The following is a 19,162-nucleotide window of genomic DNA, read 5'->3' on the forward strand; positions in this document are numbered from 1 at the left end:
CCCGAGGTTCGATCTGTTGAGCAAGTTGTAAATACTCTTCAACATAGAACAAGGCGGCAAGATCCACAAATTCACTCTGAAGAGCAAATAAGAAATACTCGAGGTCATAGATCTCGGCGCGAAGACCCCGAGGTTCGATCTGTTAAGCACGTTGTAAATACTGTTCAACACAGAACAAGGCGGAAAGATCCACAAATTCGCTCTGAAGAGCAAATAAGAGATACTCGAGGTCATAGACCTCGGCGCGAAGACCCCGAGGTTCGATCTGTTGAGTAAATGAGAAATACTGTTCAACATAGAACAAGACGGCAAGATCCACAAATTCGCTCTGAAGAGCAAATAAGAAATACTCGAGGTCGTAGGTCTCGTCGAGAAAATCACGAGGTAAATTATGATGAGCAAAGTACGAACACTAGGGATCATAGAGAATTTCGCGCAAGAAATCCTGAGTATAGGAATTTAAAGCGCATTTGTGATCAAATGCAAAGGAAACATGCAAGAAGAAATCCTGAAGTAAGCAGAGAGGAGCGTGATAGAGAAAAACAACGTCGACAGCTTAGTAGGAGGGGTATGAGGGAACAAATTTTGAATCAGAGACGTCTTAGACAAAGTCAAGTTCGCCTTCGTAGAGATAACCCGGTCAATAGGCAAATTGAAAACCAAAGGCAGTCCCAATGAATCCGATTAACGAGAAAAAATAATGTTATAGAAACTGATAATAGTGGCAATTTAACAGATATCAAAAACATTTATTTCCAAAATATAAATAAGGGCACTACGGAAATATGTATTTGCTGCGACAGATTATTGTTTTCACACCAAATTCGCAAATTAAATTTCGAAATTTTTACACAAGGTCATCCGAATGCTGCATCCGCCATGTTCTTAATGCAAAAATTTCCTTTAGAAGATGGAAATTACAAGTTTTGTGCTACTTTCAAAAATGCGATTGTTAAAAAGAACGTTCCAAAAATTTGTTTAGCTAACGGTCTAGACTTTCCAGAAATACCGGATTGTTTGCAAGATTTAACTCCAATTGAAGAACGTCTCATAATGCCTAGATTGCTTTTTATGACAATCCGTCCGTTAAGATATCAAGGTCAGAGTTCTCTCAAAGGTGCTGTTGTTAATATACCAATTTCTGTTAACAATATTGTGACATCTCTACCAAGAACCTTTGATGAGGCTCATATGATACAAATTCTCTTAAGAAGGCGTTTGGAGTGTAATCATGACTACATGATCGATACCATACGCCCCGCAAAGATTATGGAAGCTTTGCAATTCTTAGTGAATACCCCTCTGTATCGTGAGCACAATACACATATTGATGAGAACTGGATTTCAGAATTTAATAACCAAGAAGATGTTCCGTTTGTTACATCTGCAGAGGATTCCCGATTGGTTCAATTTTTTCGTGCGGCACACACGTCTCATGATAATCCCTCAGGTAATAATATTACCATGGGTCTTTTACCTTCCGAGCTAAACCCAGGCGGTCACGAAACTCTTTTGGACAATATTCCTGTAGAAAAATTAGACTATAACCGTTTAGTCATAGCGCCAGGTGAAGGACAAAGACCAATTGACATAATTAAAGACAATAATTCAGAAGAGTTGTAATTTGGAACAATATACGCTGCGCAGAAACGAACATACTCTGAAACATATAGCAAAATAATACGTTCTGAAATTCGCCGTTTTGACAGAAGAGCGTGTACCATTCCAAACTTGTTCTATAATTACAAAAAATTAGAACTGCTACAAATTAAGAATAGTACATCCATTTGCATTAGAAAGTTTTCAGGCCTCAACCGAGTTACGGCCCAAATTCTATTAAACGAAAACTTTGTTCAAAAATTTATTCAACACGATGATGGTTACAAGGTTTTGAAAGGATTTTAGATCCTCTACTGCGCAGTGGGAAGCTGAGAAGAAAAAGGCAATCGCTATGATTCGCCAATTTGGGCTTCCAACCTTCTTTATCACTTTATCGGCTGCGGAATCTCAATGGGTTGAGCTTTTGGTCATCTTATCTAAAACTGTTGATTCTAAAGATATTTCGGAAGAGGAAGCCAACAGTTTAACAACCCAAGATAGATATCGCTTAATTCGGTCCGACGCGGTTACTTGTGCTAGATATTTGACTTCCGCTATCGATAAATTCTTAAGCTTTTTAAAGATAATGCGTGGAGTTTCAACAGAGAGGTTCCCTGCATGTACATGGCATGTATTGGCTTAATAATGTTCCCAGGATCAACCCTCAAGATCCTCAACATTCCCTGATGCCATTAGTTTTATTGGCAAATATATTTCTACAGATGGTTCGGTTAGCCACTTAGAAAATTATTTGGGTTATCAAAAGCCCAAACCATAGTCGTTCTGGTACTAGAGAAATAAGAGGACAAAAGTTTTGTCGTTTTGGTATACCATATCCACCAATGCCTTCAACGCAAATACTGTTACCTCTTACAGAAACAAGTCAAAACTCAGAAAGACACAAGGAAAACTTTTTCAAATTTCAAAACCTTTTAAATTCAAATATGACTACAGAAAAATTTCTAATTTAAGAGATTTTGAACATTTCCTATCTGATAGTAGAATAAATATGTCTTTTGATGACTATTTGTTAGCCCTTAGATCAAGTTTAACAAAACCCAACATTTTTCTAAAAAAAAATTACAGGATCGGTTTATAAACGCTTATAATCCTCTGATTTTGGAACTCCATAGAGCAAATATGGATATCCAATATATACAGGATGCATATGCTTGCTGTTCATATATAATTAATTATATTAACAAGTCTAACAGGGGAGTTTCTAGGCTCTTAAATAAAGCTATATTAGAGATAAATGCTGGAAATTATACTGTTAAGCAAAAACTTAAACATATAGGTCACAAATTTATATCAAGCACAGAAATATCTGCACACGAAGCAGTGTATTGCTGCATTGGGCTCCATCTTTCGGAAGCAAGTAATATTATATATATATTATATATATAAATACCTCTCGACCTGAGGAACGTGTTCGAATGGTAAAACCTAGAGCGGAACTTCAGAACCTTCCTTCAGGTTCGACTGAGATATTCGTAGCCGGTATTTTAGACCGTTATGTTCAAAGATCCGATCAGTTAGAAACTCTTTGTTTGGCTGATTTTGCATCTAGGTATAAATATTTTAAATCTAGTAGAAGAGCACAAGACAGTGATCATGAAGAAGAAGAGAGGGAAGACGATAATTTACCAGAAAGCGGGGTTGTCATGCCTCTTAAAGACGGTAGCGGTTTTGTTAAGAAACGTACCAAACCTTGTATTATTCGGTATAGAAGGTTTAACCCAGATTTGGCCACAGTTGAGTATTTCCGCGAAATGGTAATGCTTTACTATCCATGGCGGAATGAACAGCAAGATCTCATTGTAAACGATAATGAGCAGACGTGCATAGCACAATGTATTCTAATTTTGTTTTTGAGCAAAGAGAACTTAAAAATGTTCTAGAAAGTCTTTATAATGAAATAGACTTAGAGGAAGGTGCTCAAAATGAACTACCTATAGTGGAAAATGAGTTGAGAGTGTTGGCACTTCCAGAAATAAACCCAAATATAAATTTGCTGGACTTGCATGGTGAAGATTCAACAGATAATGGCACTGAATCTGATTGCAATATTAGACTTATTAAACTACCCCCTTTAATTCTAGTTGAATAATTATTTTCTTTAGTTCAAAGTCTAAATACTAAGCAATGAACCTATTTGACACATTTGACGCACCACCTAACAACAAATCCTTAAAAGTTTTTCTTTGCGCACCTACGGGTAGAACAGCATTCGGAATAGGTGGAATGACCCTGCATTCAATATTCTCTTTACCTGTTAATCAGTTGAATAGAGAGTTGCGGCCGCTTAGCAATGACACAGTTAATTCATTGTATTCCAGACTTATCGATTTAAAATTAATCATAATTGATGAAATATCGATGACAGGTGTTCGTATGTTTAGCTCTGTTGATGCAAGATTAAAACAAATTTTCAAAACAGATAGCCCCTTCGGTGGTATACCGATCATCGTGTTTGGTGATTTAAAGCAACTCTCACCTGTAGGAGATAGGTGGATATTCTCTCCTAATCCCAATGATGCATACAGCACTTTAGTTGGTGCCCCTTTGTGGGAGTTATTTAAATACTTTGAATTAACAGAAATAATGAGACAACGGGAGAATCAGGCCTTTGCAATTGAATTAAACTATATAGCATCTGGTACTATGACAAATGAGGACATATCACTCATTGAAACTCGACTAGTTAATTTCGAAGAAGTTCCCGATGATGCCATACATTTATTTTGGTCCAATGAAGGGACAAATAATTTCAATGCCCTTAAGCTCAGTCGAATCCCAACTGAAGCTATCCTTTCAACTGCAAAAGACTCAGTTAAAGGAATTGGTATAAGTGAAAATGAGAATATTTTGGAAAGAGTTAAACTTTTCAAAACTTCTGAAACGCAGGGACTGCCCTATGTCGCTTGCATTCGAGCTACTACTGCAGAAGGTCTATTTATGATAGGAAATTTTATTCCTCCTAACAAATTTCCGGATCGGATCCTGTATTTAAGGAACTGAGGGAATTGAACACAAATAAAGCTCTGACAACAAGTTTCAGTTTTATGAATTCCCGAACATCAGGACATCAAATTTTATTCCATAATGTTCAGAGTCTTCATGCTCACATTAAGGATATAAAAAGCGACTGTTTGATGCTATCTTCAGATATTTTTTGTGTGGTAGAAACTTGGGGTTATCCGTGCGAAAATTTTGATATACCAGGATTTACTACAATTAACGAGCTGAGGATAGATAGCACAGAAACAAGCAACAGAAATAAACTGGGCATTATAATATATGCAAAGCATAGTATTGCTAGCTCTATAGAACGTAAGGCTGCAAACAAAATTTATTCAGGCCGCAAAGTTTTAGAAACAGTTTTGTTTAAATGTTTCAGTATTAATATACAGAAATTCAGTTTCTCTGTCAGACATTTAATTGTAGAACTTCAGGAAGTCCTTACTTCTGAGTTAGAAAAAAACTTTAGTTCCCTGCTGGGTGTAGAATATTCACCTGCCGGTACACAAATTGATTGGGCATTTTCAAACATGCCCAATCCTTCCCATGTTAATGCAATTACTTTTGAGACAGTACACAGCTATCATGACAGTATTTGTGTCTCTATTTCTAACTAAAGTTTTCAGACTTATTGTAATAGTTCTTAATTTTTTTTTTTCAAATATATATTAAGAAATGGTATAGCAATTTAGACAGTAGTTTTTAAGACAATTTTAAGAAAAATATGTAAATAATATAATTAAAAAAACATAAATTATATATGTAATTTGTTATTATATAAGATATTATTGTATATATGATAGAAATTAAATAGTATAAGGAGAAAAGAAATATTTAATATAGTAAATATTATATACAAATTAATATAATAATATAATTTTTAAAGTTGTTAATATTTATTATTTTTAAGCTAAACATGTATAATAATATCGATAAAATAAATAAAAAATCTTATTCATTGTCAAAAAACGAATTATTTTTATACTCCTCAATACAAATGTAATTCATTCTAAATAAAATAAATTATAAGCGTATACAACAAAACACAAGAGCGATTGCTCTAATTATTAAAATAATCCGTTGCATCCGAACTTAGCTCTTCCTTACTTTTTATACTCTCGCAACCTGTTGCTACAAAGTATAATAGTTTTGTTCACCTAACGGTTGTTTGTATCACCTAAAACTAATCGAGTTAGATATAGGGTTAAATATATATAAATGATCAGGATGAAGAGACGAGTTGAAATCCGGCTGACTGTTTGTCTGTCCGTCCGTGCAAGCTGTAACTTGAGTAAAAATTGAGATATCTTCATGAAACTTTGTACACATGTTTCTTGGTACCGTAAGACGGCTGATGTTGCAGATGGATGTAATCGGAATTGCCCACAAAACGCCATTAATCAAAAACAAATAAATTGCCATAACTAAGCTCCACAACAAGATACAAGAATCTTATTTGGTATACAGGATCACATTTGGGAGGGACATCTGCAGTTAAAATTTTTTTTTTTTAAGTGGGCGTGGTCCCTCCCCCTAATAGGTTTAATGTGCATATCTCTTATACCACTGAAGCCATAATAAAAAAAACACTGGGAGCAAAGGTTTTTAGCATCTCTATCGACGATGTGAAAATGGGTGAAATCGGGTGACAACCCCGCCCACTCCCCATATAACAGCACTGTTAAAAACTACCAAAAGCGCGATAAATCAAGCACTAAACAAACCAGAGACATTAAATTTTTATCTCTGGGATGGTATGAGATGATTTTATAGGAACCACGTTCAAAATTAGTCAGTGGTCGTGGCACCGCCTACTTTTAGGTGAAACCCCATATCTTGGGATCAGCTTAACCGATTTCAACCAAATTCGGTAATAATATTCTTCTCATATTTCTATATCATAGCACGAAAATGAGCGAAATCGGATTACAACCACGCCTATTTCCCATTTAACACCATTTTAAATTCCATCTGATGTTTTCACTTTCCAGTATGCAAATCAAGCAACAATGATTATATCGGCGTAAAACTTTTCGTGAATAATACGTTTAAAGTATGCCACTTTTTGACCAAAAATTGTCTAAATCGAATCAAAACTGTTCAAGCCCCTAGGTACTGAATATGTGGACCCCAAACGAGTATACCATTTGACTTTGCGAGACTATAAAATGTTCGGTTACATCCGATCTTAGCCCTTCCTTTCTTGTTTTCAAATTAAATTTCTCCGAACGAAAAATCAAGCAGAATTTGGTATGCCGCGAAGAAATGCGAGATTTGTTTCTAAACAATTATTTATATATTCTTCAGATTGAATGGTTTCTTTCGTAATTGAAGTACCTTGTCAAACATGCTTAAACGCAACGTTGACACATCTACAAACTCGCAACCTCATGATTTTAGCAGCGATGTATATAAAGATAGTTCTTCCGAATTCAAATACTGACTGGCCTGTTATATTCACCGGGTGCTAGACTCAAAAAATAATCGACATTCCACAAAAGAGTTAAAAAGAGTAGAGAGTAAAAAAAGATTCATCGATTTTAATGTCATGATAAATATAAAGAGGCGTAGATACTAAGTTAGACAACTACTCTCTAATATGGCTCTTATTAATAAGCTCGTGGACCTAACTAGTTCTGCGAATCAACTTCTTTTTAAAATGCACATAAAAGCAATGGTCATCTTGAATGCTTCTTGGCAATTGTTTCACCATTGTATTAACTTCGAAAGGAACATTAATTGTCTGGCCATAAATACCGTACTGACCATTAGAGTGTTTCAATCTACGAATCTGCATGAACGGTATTCTCGGTGAAATCAATCATTGCTCGATAAGGTTTAAGGTTGGTAAATGTGATGGAATTTTCGGATATACAAAACCAAGCATTTTCAAGTCTCTTTTCACCATAGTCGGTCGCAAATAATACAAGCATGACCAAATGAGTTACTCGTAAAGTCTTTATAAAAATCAATATGACTTGTGCTGTGTTTACGATAATTTGTGTAAACCTAAATAGTACCATCTACAATAAAATCCATGATATTTTCACATATTTGGTCTACTCTTCTATCAATCTCAATTTCATTTTCATGACTGTTATGGTTATATTCAATAGGATCTTTATCATAATTGTCACACTTATAAGTGAGTGGAATAGACAATTACCATCACCAGGAATTCCTGTATTCGTGTGTAGAATAACTTCGGGAATAATGCATTCATTCGCTACAAATTTGAAGTTGTTGACTGTGAAATTGATTTTCTTGTAGCGTTACATTTTCTATATTTTCAGCAGCCCTACATTGCACGACATTCTCATCATTACTGTTCAATTTTTCTCTTTTCCTGTCAAATAATATTGACGAATATATTACAATTTGTTTTTAAATAATATATAATATTATTAAATCAAATTACATATCAACGTAAGATTTTTCGGCATTACGTTGACTTTTGACGTTCAGCATTTGATTTTGGTACTGTTTCGTTTTATATTTTTTGAATTTTATTTTTTTCATTTTGCTTCAAAACTCTGACGCTGATAAATTGTCCTTTGACGTTCACAACTTCTTTATCTTTTTAGCTCTTTAATTTTTTCTTCTCTATAAAACGAAAATAGCTAAATACAAATAAAAAGTATAAATAATTAGGTATAAATAGTGTAATTACACACCAAAACAATTCCGTAAGGTGGGGCTATTGGAATTTCTCGGGGCTCTTCGGTACGCCTAAAATTATAACATTATTTAATTGCTAAAAAGTAGATTAAGTAGATTATAATTGTTTAATAGTATTATAAAAGAACAATAACATTGAATGTTACTTGGGTTTTCGAACGCATTTTTGGATTATGTTTGGAAGTGTCTCAAATAAACCCTGGGCCACAATTTTGAAAATTTCTTTAAAAAGCATGCATAAAACCATAAAACAACGTGAAGAGTATGGCTATGGCTATTTAAGACATCTAAATAAAAAGCTGCTATACAAATTCTCCGTTAACTCTTAAACAAAAGAAAACTAAGAAGGTAGATGCTGAACCTGTTAACTTAATAAAAAAATTAAAAGGGATTTAAATAGGAAACATTCTAGATAATATTCTGATATTTCACATGAATCAATTAGTGTACATATTTACATACATATGTTGCATGTACACAGATATACAAATATTACGCGTGTTTCTTTTCGTAACGGAATTTTTATTTGCCATTAAAAAAATTGTCTTTGAATCACCCTAATGTCTCTTCAATTGATTTGTTCCGATTGAGATATACGAAATACGATACACCTTAAAGTATGCAAACACTGAGCCCATAAAGTTCATTTCCGTTACGGAATTTCTCGATTCAGTTCCCGAGCTCAAAGCCTGCGATAGAAACTATGCAATAGCTTAAAAAAGATTTTGTTAACTATAAGCGACTTGCCTTATTTTAAAAAACAAATTAACCTAGCAGACGTGGTCAAATTTCGACAGTTCATGACTCACAAATATAAAGTCCTCGAATCTGTAGAAAATTTCAAGGCCTCAATAGAAAACCCTCATTCCACCCAGGTATAGTTAAAACAGCAGATGAAAAGAAATACGACCATGTATATGTTAACGTGTCTGAAACGCCGATGTCTGGACCCTCAAATGCCAAAAAAAGTTTCCACAAGCAAAAAATATGGCTAATGCCATAACTTCTTTGGCATATCGCATAGCTTCAAGAACTGGATGAGCAAATACTCATGTCGTAAATGTAACAAAAAAACATAATACTTTGATACACAGAGAATACTGCTCTCAACTTGAATCTAAAATAAGATGAAAATATTTAAACTTGTTTTATTGTTCTACTTATTCCCCCAGCGGGCAGGGGTTAAAATTTGCCCATGGTAAGGTGTGCCTGTCGTAAGAGGCGACTAAAATTCAAATGCACTATGACTGTTATTAAGCTTTGCCACAGCAAAGTTATGTCAGAAATAGTGCTACAATACTCAACTTGAACTGATATTATAGACTTTAAATGGCATTCCAAATAAAAAGACATTTGAAGCTCAAGCGACAAATGTCACTAGTCATTGACTTGATGGGTGCTCAACTGGCAGTAGCTTAGGCTAACCAGTCTTACCGGAGACTTAACTCTGGTACCACGGGGAGCAGAATGCCCTTGGACTTCGGTCCAATCTGCTCATTGGGTTTGGCCCTTGTTTAAGATTCGTGGTGGCTGTGGTTTAAATCTTAATGCTGGGAGAACTGAAAATTCAGTTCAAAAAAGAAGTTGCAGAAGCAACTGGGTTCCGTACCCGAAGAACGGAAGAGGTTTTAGGTCGGCCTCGAACCCGACCAAGGTTGAAAAGGTGTCCCTTTCACACTACCGATTGGTATCCAAATAAATGCTTGCAAATAGCTCGGATTGTTTGGAGCGCTGATCAACGCAATGTATTGATATGTTGTGCTTTTGAGCACCGTGAGGTTAGGCCGTCTACGACAGGTACTCACGTAAATCCCAACTAAAGTTGTACTGCTAATTAAATAATTTTTTTTAAATTATATTAAACCTGTAAAATTTGAGTTTTATTTTTAATAAAATGGCCTGAATAATTTTTAAAAGTTATACATTTTCTTGTTACGGCAAAATAAACTTAGAAGGGGAGCAGAATTTGGCATTTGCCTAAGGCCATAAATTATAACAGGCCGGCCCTGGTCCAAGGCTGTATCCAGCAAACGATATAATGGTTAGTGAGAAAGCAAAATATCAAACACTTTCCGTAGAGACCCAACTAATATCCTTACTGGCTAAACAGATACTAATACCCCAACCAGTAATGGGTTTAAAACGATGGTGTGGGGCATAAAGTTCGAGCACTCTTAAACCGGACCTTACAGATTACAAATATAACGGCCGAACTAGTGAAAAAAATTAAAATTGCCTATCAAATATCGGAACACTTATTGCATTTTTTACATTCAAATTGGCTAACGTCATGATGGCAAATTCCAAAATAGAATGTAATTCAATCATAGCAAAGGAAACCCCTATGAGCGATATTCAGTTCCATAGCCAAGCAGAACTTATGTAAGAGATTGGAGCTAATATATACGCATAAATATTCAGAAATAGATTGTTCAACCCAGACAATGGCACGGTGTATCGCAGAATTCAACATTCGGCTGAACTCTAACTGGCACTCCTTAACACCCAACAACTCAAAGTATATTTCTGCGTTTACTCAAATCACTCACATCAAAATTTATCAAATCTTACCACACTAATCCAAATTTATTTCGCAGATATTGGAAGACGGGCGAGATGTTTAGTCTTAACAAATACTGAAGAAAACCAAAAACGATATACAAAAAAAGAAAAAAATTTTCCTGCGATTTTTTAAAGCGAACACTAAAAAAGGGGACACCCCAACTCTCCAGTTTTAAGGTTAGCAAACATAAAAAACACGAAATTAACAAGCATTGGTGAACATAAATAACATAATAATAAGTGGACCTCAATACAATACAAAATAACACGGATAAACTATGCACGGATACACCCAACATTATTCCACAAAAAAAAGGCATTCCCGAAGGACATAACCCAACACACAACAGGTTAATATACGAATAAATATAATATCACTAACATTGAATTATTTGAAAAAGACATAAAACAATTAACAATTATTGTACATACATACATACTTATGTATCTAACCAATCCAATTTAAACCCTTAATATATTAAAATATTGAATTTTATAACATTGAAACAAAAACTAATTGTCTTTCTTCCACGCGTCGACATATCCCGACACTACTAGCCCACATATGTATAAACTTTCAGTAGAATTTATACCGACATAACAATAAGTAACATAAGATGGATAATAGTAATATTAAGTGAACATATAATAGTGGATATGCTACAGCTTAATTCTGAAAATTTATTAAATTGGTCCACGAATTACCCCAAATTCCATATACTATATATAAAGATTTACATTATTCAACCAGACTTTATGTCGAATATGACCGTCAGTGTGCGAGTTATCGTCATAAAACGTTAAATGCAATCAGTCCAGATCTTTTCTTAGGGCCAATATACGCCTTGCCTATGGAAATCATTATATTTATTTTCTATCTGATTTTAAAACATTTTTTTGGCCAAAATGCGTTATATTTTAATTAAATTAAGTGAATATCTTTCTTTAATATGAATATTTCTGATTAGCCAAATGCAGTAATGAAACTATGTTCTTTAATATACAGACGTTAATAAGATACCAAATTTGATTGTAAACCATTCGTTTTCTTTGGATAATACGCAACCTTTTTATACTCTTACAACATGTTGCTAAGAGTATAATAGTTTTGTTCACCTAAGTGATTAAATTTCACAACCAGGATGATAGAGAAGGGCTTTTTACGATTCTTTTGCTAAATTCTATATCTCATGAACTACTCGACCGATTTCAAAATTTGGTGTGTGAGGTTACACGAACATTCCTATTAAACACTGCTGAATTCCATTTGATTCTTTCACTTTACCGTATACAAATCAAAAAGCAATAAAGTCCCTCAAGGTATTTCATCTTACGTTCAAAAATCCCACATTAACTTGTGCTAAAAATGGGTAAAAGCAGATCATATCTTCCTTTAGCCCCATGTACCTAACATAAATATTTTCGAGCTTCCGGTTCACTTTAAACGGCATCTGTCGGCCAATGCAAGTATGTAAGAAATTTTAATGAAATTCAGAAAGAATAGTTTTTTAATAACAGTGTATACTCTTTCCTTAAATGAATGAAATCACGGCGATACTTTCCTTCGTTTGATATAAAGTTTTGCCAAAGTTGTTCCTCCGCCTTTGTCCCTTGCAAGTTACAAGAGTATGAAATGTTCGGTTACATCCGAACTTAGCCTTTCCTTACTTGTTTTAATTATCTTCATTTCCAAAATTGGTATTTTTTTCTTTAATTAAATCTCGTAGTAAATTAAAATTTTAATTTTTGACAGAATTTTAAAAAAACCATATTTTTTGGTAAAATTTTCGCCATCTATTGGCTCGAAGAAATTAGTCGTAATAAAAAATATAATATATTATATAATATAATATAATAGATAATGTTATTTCAAAGCTATTAGCAAATTTGAACAAAATCGCTTTATAACTTTTTAATATATCGTGTCTACCGACTTTTATGGAAGTGATATAGGCTGCACGGAAAGACAATTTGCTAAAAAATTTGGTGAAATTCCGAAATAGTCTGCTGACTGAAAACGTAGAACCCTTTAAGAGGTGAAAATTGTAAGCAACCCTAATCTGGCAATCTGGCAACTTACAACTTTATCGTAAAGTTTGATATTTTTGATGTTACTCGACGTCGATTGACTCAGCAACAGTGCATCGATGCACTTATTTCTGGCAATGAAGCTCCACTAAGGAACAATGTTTATCGATGGTATGGTGAATTCAATCGAGGTCGTTGATCACTCCAAGAAGGTCGTCCAAAATGGTTGCCTGTTTTTTTTTGGAAAAACTGGACATGTCGCAAATATACATACGCATGTTTTGGAGATACCTAAATCAGAGTGGCAAAAGTGATACTGGCAAGTATCACTACGTTCCGCAGGCACAATTGGTCGTATGTATGTAACACGTATTCATTAACATCGTCAATTTACTAATTTTATTTTTCCCTCAATTCGGGAACCTACATATATTTTTATATGGTATCTACATAAATGACAATAAAAATATGTAACTTAAGTATACTGTATGTAATATATGCTAATGATAACTTATTATGTGCGGAAAGAAAAAAAATTAAAACTAAAATTATACTGTACAAAAAAAATAAAAAATAAAAAATATAAGTCGCTAGACGCACCAGCTACCTTGACAGGATTATGATCCTTCAACGTCGATAGGTAGCAGGCCAAGCTTGTGAATAGGGCACTTAATTGTGGTTCCGACGACTCGTCCTCGTACCCACTGCTGCGTTGGTATGTTGTTTTCGTCAACAAGGACGAGATCGTCGGCTTGCAATGTGTTCAGTCTCTTACGGTTCTACTGCATGCTTCCCTGGCTTTAATCAGCCATATGCGTCTCGAAGAAACGCAACCAACGCTTTTGCCCCTGCGTGGTGATTTCGAAAGTGCAGGAACCGTAAATAAATGTTAACAAAGTGTGAATATTTAGGCAGTAATAATAGGGATTTGGCATCATATGAAATAGGTGCATTTAATAGGCGACTTCTTACTCGGATTAATTTGAACAAAAGCGACACTCATGCAAAAACGGATTGAGTTTTTACAAGTTTGCGAGTAGCGTGATGCCTGTAGTCAGTTTTTGGATTTCAAATTCTGAATGTTGGACCACCTGAAGTCTAGTTCGTCTGATGTCAGATCCCTTCCTTTAGTAGTCATTTTTGGTCGTCATCGTAATAAATATGGGATCATACGAAGTAATTTTTCGATCAGGTCCATTATTGTGTTTTCAATTGTTACATTTAGAGCTAGTGTGAAAGTATTTTTCTTCTTCTCTAATGCTTCGTCTTCTGGGGAGAGTTGGAAGTGAGTGGTAATTACCCTTAAGCGGGGTTTTACAGGAGGAACTGTAGACCGCCAAACATATCGAATTATTCAATTCATCCACGTTGCACCCCCGAGACACTTGATCCGCGGGATTTTATTTTGTGGCCAACAACACTTTGTCAGTCAATTCTTGGACTTCGGTCACTCTATTCGCGACAAAGGTTTGTAATGTAATTTACTCGAATCGTCGACTCAACATAGGTGCTGTTCCTAACCATTATTTGGGAAGAAGATATGTTGCAGAGAGTTCGAAACGTGGAAGAAACTTGGTCTTCAGCGAAGCCACTCTAGACTTTGCAGTAAGCATAATTGATGAGAGCTTTAGTAGGCTTATGAGATCTAGAGACTCAAAATTTTTTTTCTGTTTTAAGTCATCAGCATAAAATTCTTTTTTAATGGCCAATGAACCAAGTGAATACTTAGTTGTATTACGACGGTGTTAAATCTAAAAATCTGAATTTGCTCTGAGGGATTCTCTCTACACAATAAGCGGACAGTTTCTATCTTCTTCATGCATAATTATTTGGCGGTACATATTAGTACTTAGTAGTGATTGGACTTACCATCAAAAGTTCATGCAATGAAATTTGAGAAGAAGTACGACTCAACGCATCAAAGGCAACTCGTAATTTTGTTGTTGTGCTCTCGGACCTCAAAACGCACTGATGTGGAATGAAATATTGGGGCTCGCTTGGGATCTTATTCTTTGTCGGACTCATGTTACCCAACACTTTATACTCATTCATGAAGCCCAGATACATTTTACGAAGTTCTGGATCTTAGAATGTTCTCCTCTCCTGGGCCTAAAACCGCCGAACTGCGGTGTGACTCGCGCTGGCTGGACCAGACCCATGTCCTCGATGGACACTTCATCGATCTTTGCACGCACTGAAGGTGTTGATGGCTTTGGGATAGTTGGCAGCTCAAAAATTTTTGAAATTGTATTTAAAAATATCAAAAATTTATTATCGTAAACTTTTTTGAGACTTGCCAATGCCTTCGGATAATTTTGATCTGTCATTTAAAATGCCTTTACCGTTCCCAAAACTTTTCCAGATAGGCAATTAAGCAAATGGTTAAGTTTTTCAATATTGGGATATAATGATCTAAATTATGAATCAAACCCTCAAAATCCCTTGAACCTCGTCAGATTCATTTGTGGGAGCCTTGAGCTGTGAGATGTTACAAAAGAAGTTTCGGCAATAAACGTTCTGTATATTGCTAAAATTGCTTTCATTATTATTTTTGTTTCAACAATTTTGTCCTCTAACTCTCCTCAGGCCATGCCGTCTTCGTCAATTTCTAGAATCTTAGAATTGCATTTTATTAATTTTTCACTATGTGAATTTAATATGTTGAGATGGCATAGCAATTCGATAGGATTTACAAACATACTCTTTTTGTAAAAGCTCTTTTCAGGCTACTTTTCGCCATCGTCCTTTGACGGCTTAATGATTTTAAGTCGATTAACTTCTTGCTTGAAGGGAGGTTGGCGATAGTAATTTTTGCTTTTTTGAATAAAAATTCCTCACAAACGATAAAATATTTGGCTGTATAATATATGTGAAATATTAGGAATCGATTGACGAAAACGAAAAAAAAATATCGATTCCCAATTATACGAAACGCTAAACCGAAAGATATGCATGTTGAGCAATAGCACAATTAGAGTTTTTTGAAAGCGGCGAAAAACAATTTTTTTTTTAATTGATAATTTTCGACTAACCGATCAAATATTCTCAAAAACGGACCGAATTGATTTTGCAAATAATAAAAATGTTGAATTTTTATATACTCGTATAAATAAGAAAGCTACCGCGAATCACACATCAATATGTGTATAAAAGACGTGTATAAAAAGAAGTGAAAACAAGAAAAAACTTTAACTTGCACCGAAGCTATAATACCCTTCAAAAATACAAAGTCTGCTTACAAGAACTTGATTCCGATCGTTAAATTTGTATGGCAGGTATATAATATAGTAATCTGATCTGAACAATTTCTGCGGAAAATAATTTGTTGCCTCGTGCTTAATTTCGTGAAGATACCTCGTCAAATAAAAAAAATGTCCATGCAAGCACTTTATTCCGGTCGTTCAGTTAATATGGCAACTATATGCTATAGTTTTCCGATATGCTATAGTTTTCTGATCTGAATAATTTCTTTGGATATTAAATTGTTGCCTTAGAAAATAACTCATGCAAAATTTCGTGAAGATACATCGTCGAATGAAAGAGTTTTTCATACAAGCACTTGATTCCGATTGTTTAGTTTGTATGGCTGCTTTACGCTATACTGGTCCGATATTGGTTCCGACAAATGAGCAGCTTCTTAGTGAGAAAAGGACAGGTGCAAAATTCCAGATCGATAGCTTGAAAACTGAGGGACTAGTTTGTATATATACAAACAGACGGCCAGACGAACAGACAGACGGACATGGCTAAATCAACTCAGCTCGTCATGCTGATCAATTATGTATATATTTTAGAGGATCTCCGACGTTTTCTTCTGGGTGTTACAAACGTCCTGGCAAACTTAATGTACCCTGTTCAGGGTATAAAAAGGAGAGCCAAAAAATGAAAGTGCGCACTTGCTTTTATTTTAATTTCCTTATTTATCTTTTGTTCGCACTATTTTCAAAAATTCACATTCGTTACGTATTGTGAAAGCTTAGGCGGTTTGTGTGCGTTCACATTCCTTTGGCTGAGAATGCAGTTGCAGCTCATTCCCACGAAGCGTCAGCCGGCCGGTATTGATGTTAGTGCAGCAGCGGCGAGAATGCTAGGTTGACGTAGCAGCAGCGGTGAGACGGCGTTGACGCAGACCCGTACGGCAAAAATAACGTTGTAATGTCTATTTTTCCTGAAGTAAAACTTCTAATGGGAGTTCGGAAAAAGGTTGCGTTAAACATTTAATACGCATTGGTTAGGGTGTATGTGAAGCATTACATACATACATACCTACCAACAAAATTGCGTTTACCGCAGCAGAGCAAGAAAATCCGAATCACCGCCAAAATTTTTATTCCGCTATTCTATTAATATCTTGTTACTGTGTAATTTTCAACTACTTTAAACAAGTTGTAGTATAAGAGGCTGCTTGTGTGCTGAACAAAGCATGCACTGAATGAAGGCTTATGCAGTTCTGCTGAGTTGACCGTTACGATTATTCGTAATGCGAATAACTCGTGTGTATAATTTTTGGTAGCCGGGAATGGCGTTTGCGACATCCCGACTTATAAATATCGGATTTTCCAATAGGGGTGATATTTCTTAGTGTCATGATCTTTATTTTTTTTTTTCATTGTATTCAATAATGCTTACAATTTCATCATGGAAATAGATATGCAAGAATAACGTTTACAAATTATTAAATTCTATTATAAAAATAATCGTTCTCCAATTGCAACTTTTCGTGCGCTTTTACCATTTTATGGTCGTAATAATCGTGCGGTAAATAACCAAACCTGTCGAATCTGGTGCGAAGAAAATCTACAAATTATTCATGAACAACCTAATTCACCTAAATGGACAGTTGGTCTGAGTTTTAGTTTGGTGGAATCATCAATTAGAAGAAGTTGATCTTGACAACATCTGGTTCCAACAAAACGAGGCTACGTGCCGAGTAGCACGTGCAACAACCGAAATATTGCGAGAAAAGTTTGGAGATTCGATAATTTCAAAAAATTGTGACATTGAATGACCTCCAAGAAGTTGTGATTTAACAACATTAGACTACTTCTTGTAGGGTTAATGAAATTATTAGGCTTTGCTAAAAAACCAGACTCTCTTCAAGCTTTAGAAGTCAATATTGAACGTGCTATTTATGACATACGACTTGATTTAGTGGAAAAAGTACTCGAAAATTGGGTTCATCGAATTCGTTCCTGCAAAAGAAGTCGTGAAGACCATTTGAATGATGCTACATTCAGAACTTAATTGTATCGATTGTACTTCACTCTACATAAAAAACATTTGAATTAACAATTAGTGCTTTTTTTATCACATGTTTAAATCATATTCCTCTTAATGGAAAAGCCTGTACAATTTGTGTGGTTTTGGAAGAAATTGATGGATTTGTTTAACTAATGAAATTAGTGCTGTATACCAAATTTATTGATTTTTATATAAAAGAAAACAATATTTCAAGAAAAACCTAAAAGCATTAATTATCGAACGAAAAAAGATTCACTTTCATACACCCTTAACTAAAACATATGGCAGTGACATAAATTAAAATTAGTATTAAGTGGGATATTCTTTTTTAGACAGCAGCACGACTTTACGGCAGCAGGCTTGCAGTTGTCGGAGTCGCTAAATTAAAATCATTTCTATTTTTACTTACGACAACGGGCATCTGTAGTGGTGCCGATAATATACGAAATGTAAAATTATTCAAAGCTCGAATCGTGCTACAACAACATACTGCAATAACTTCTTTTTAATCAATGGATTACATTTATTTTTATTTATTATGTAGCAAATTTTATTTTATTTTAGATAATTAATTATTTTTAAAAATTATGGACCGTAAATGACATCCATGTTCAGCCACGCATAAGCGACACGTAATTATAAAATTATTCATTGCGGGTTGAAGGTCAAGATTGCCTTAACTATCGATTTAATGGATTGCTTCAATTCAATCACATTTCTAAATTTTGTTTTGTACACAGCTTGTGAAGTTCGGAAAGAAAGGGAAAGTGAAGTTTCTTGATATTAATTTGTTTTTAAATTTTCGTTGGAGCTCCGCAATTTGGCTATGTGTCCAGTTGCTGCATCTTGCTGGAACCAAACGATATAGAAAGAGATAGGTCTTCGGCGCAGTTCTAGATAAAAGAAAATTCATTTAACATCTTTAAATAACGGTGCACATTGACAGTTAATGTTACACCGTTTTCTTCAAAGTAGTATGGCCCGTCAATACACCTTGATGAAACTGCGCACCACACAGTGACTCGTTCTGGTG

General features: G+C 34.8%; 2 long non-coding RNA genes across 2 annotated transcripts in view; both read right to left on the minus strand.

Annotated features, from left to right (window-relative positions):
• Positions 1–19,162, minus strand: part of LOC118680478 (uncharacterized) — a 167,013-nt gene that overhangs the window by 18,719 nt on the left and 129,132 nt on the right. The gene's annotated exons all lie outside the window — the stretch shown is intronic.
• Positions 7,565–8,398, minus strand: LOC118680485 (uncharacterized). The gene is made up of 3 exons (XR_004976016.2): positions 8,295–8,398; positions 8,039–8,223; positions 7,565–7,966 (listed from the first exon to the last, which is right to left on the minus strand). It is a non-coding gene; the product is annotated as an uncharacterized lncRNA (long non-coding RNA).

The sequence above is a fragment of the Bactrocera oleae genome, chromosome 6 (genome assembly GCF_042242935.1).
Source record: "Bactrocera oleae isolate idBacOlea1 chromosome 6, idBacOlea1, whole genome shotgun sequence".
Lineage (NCBI taxonomy): Eukaryota > Metazoa > Arthropoda > Insecta > Diptera > Tephritidae > Bactrocera > Bactrocera oleae.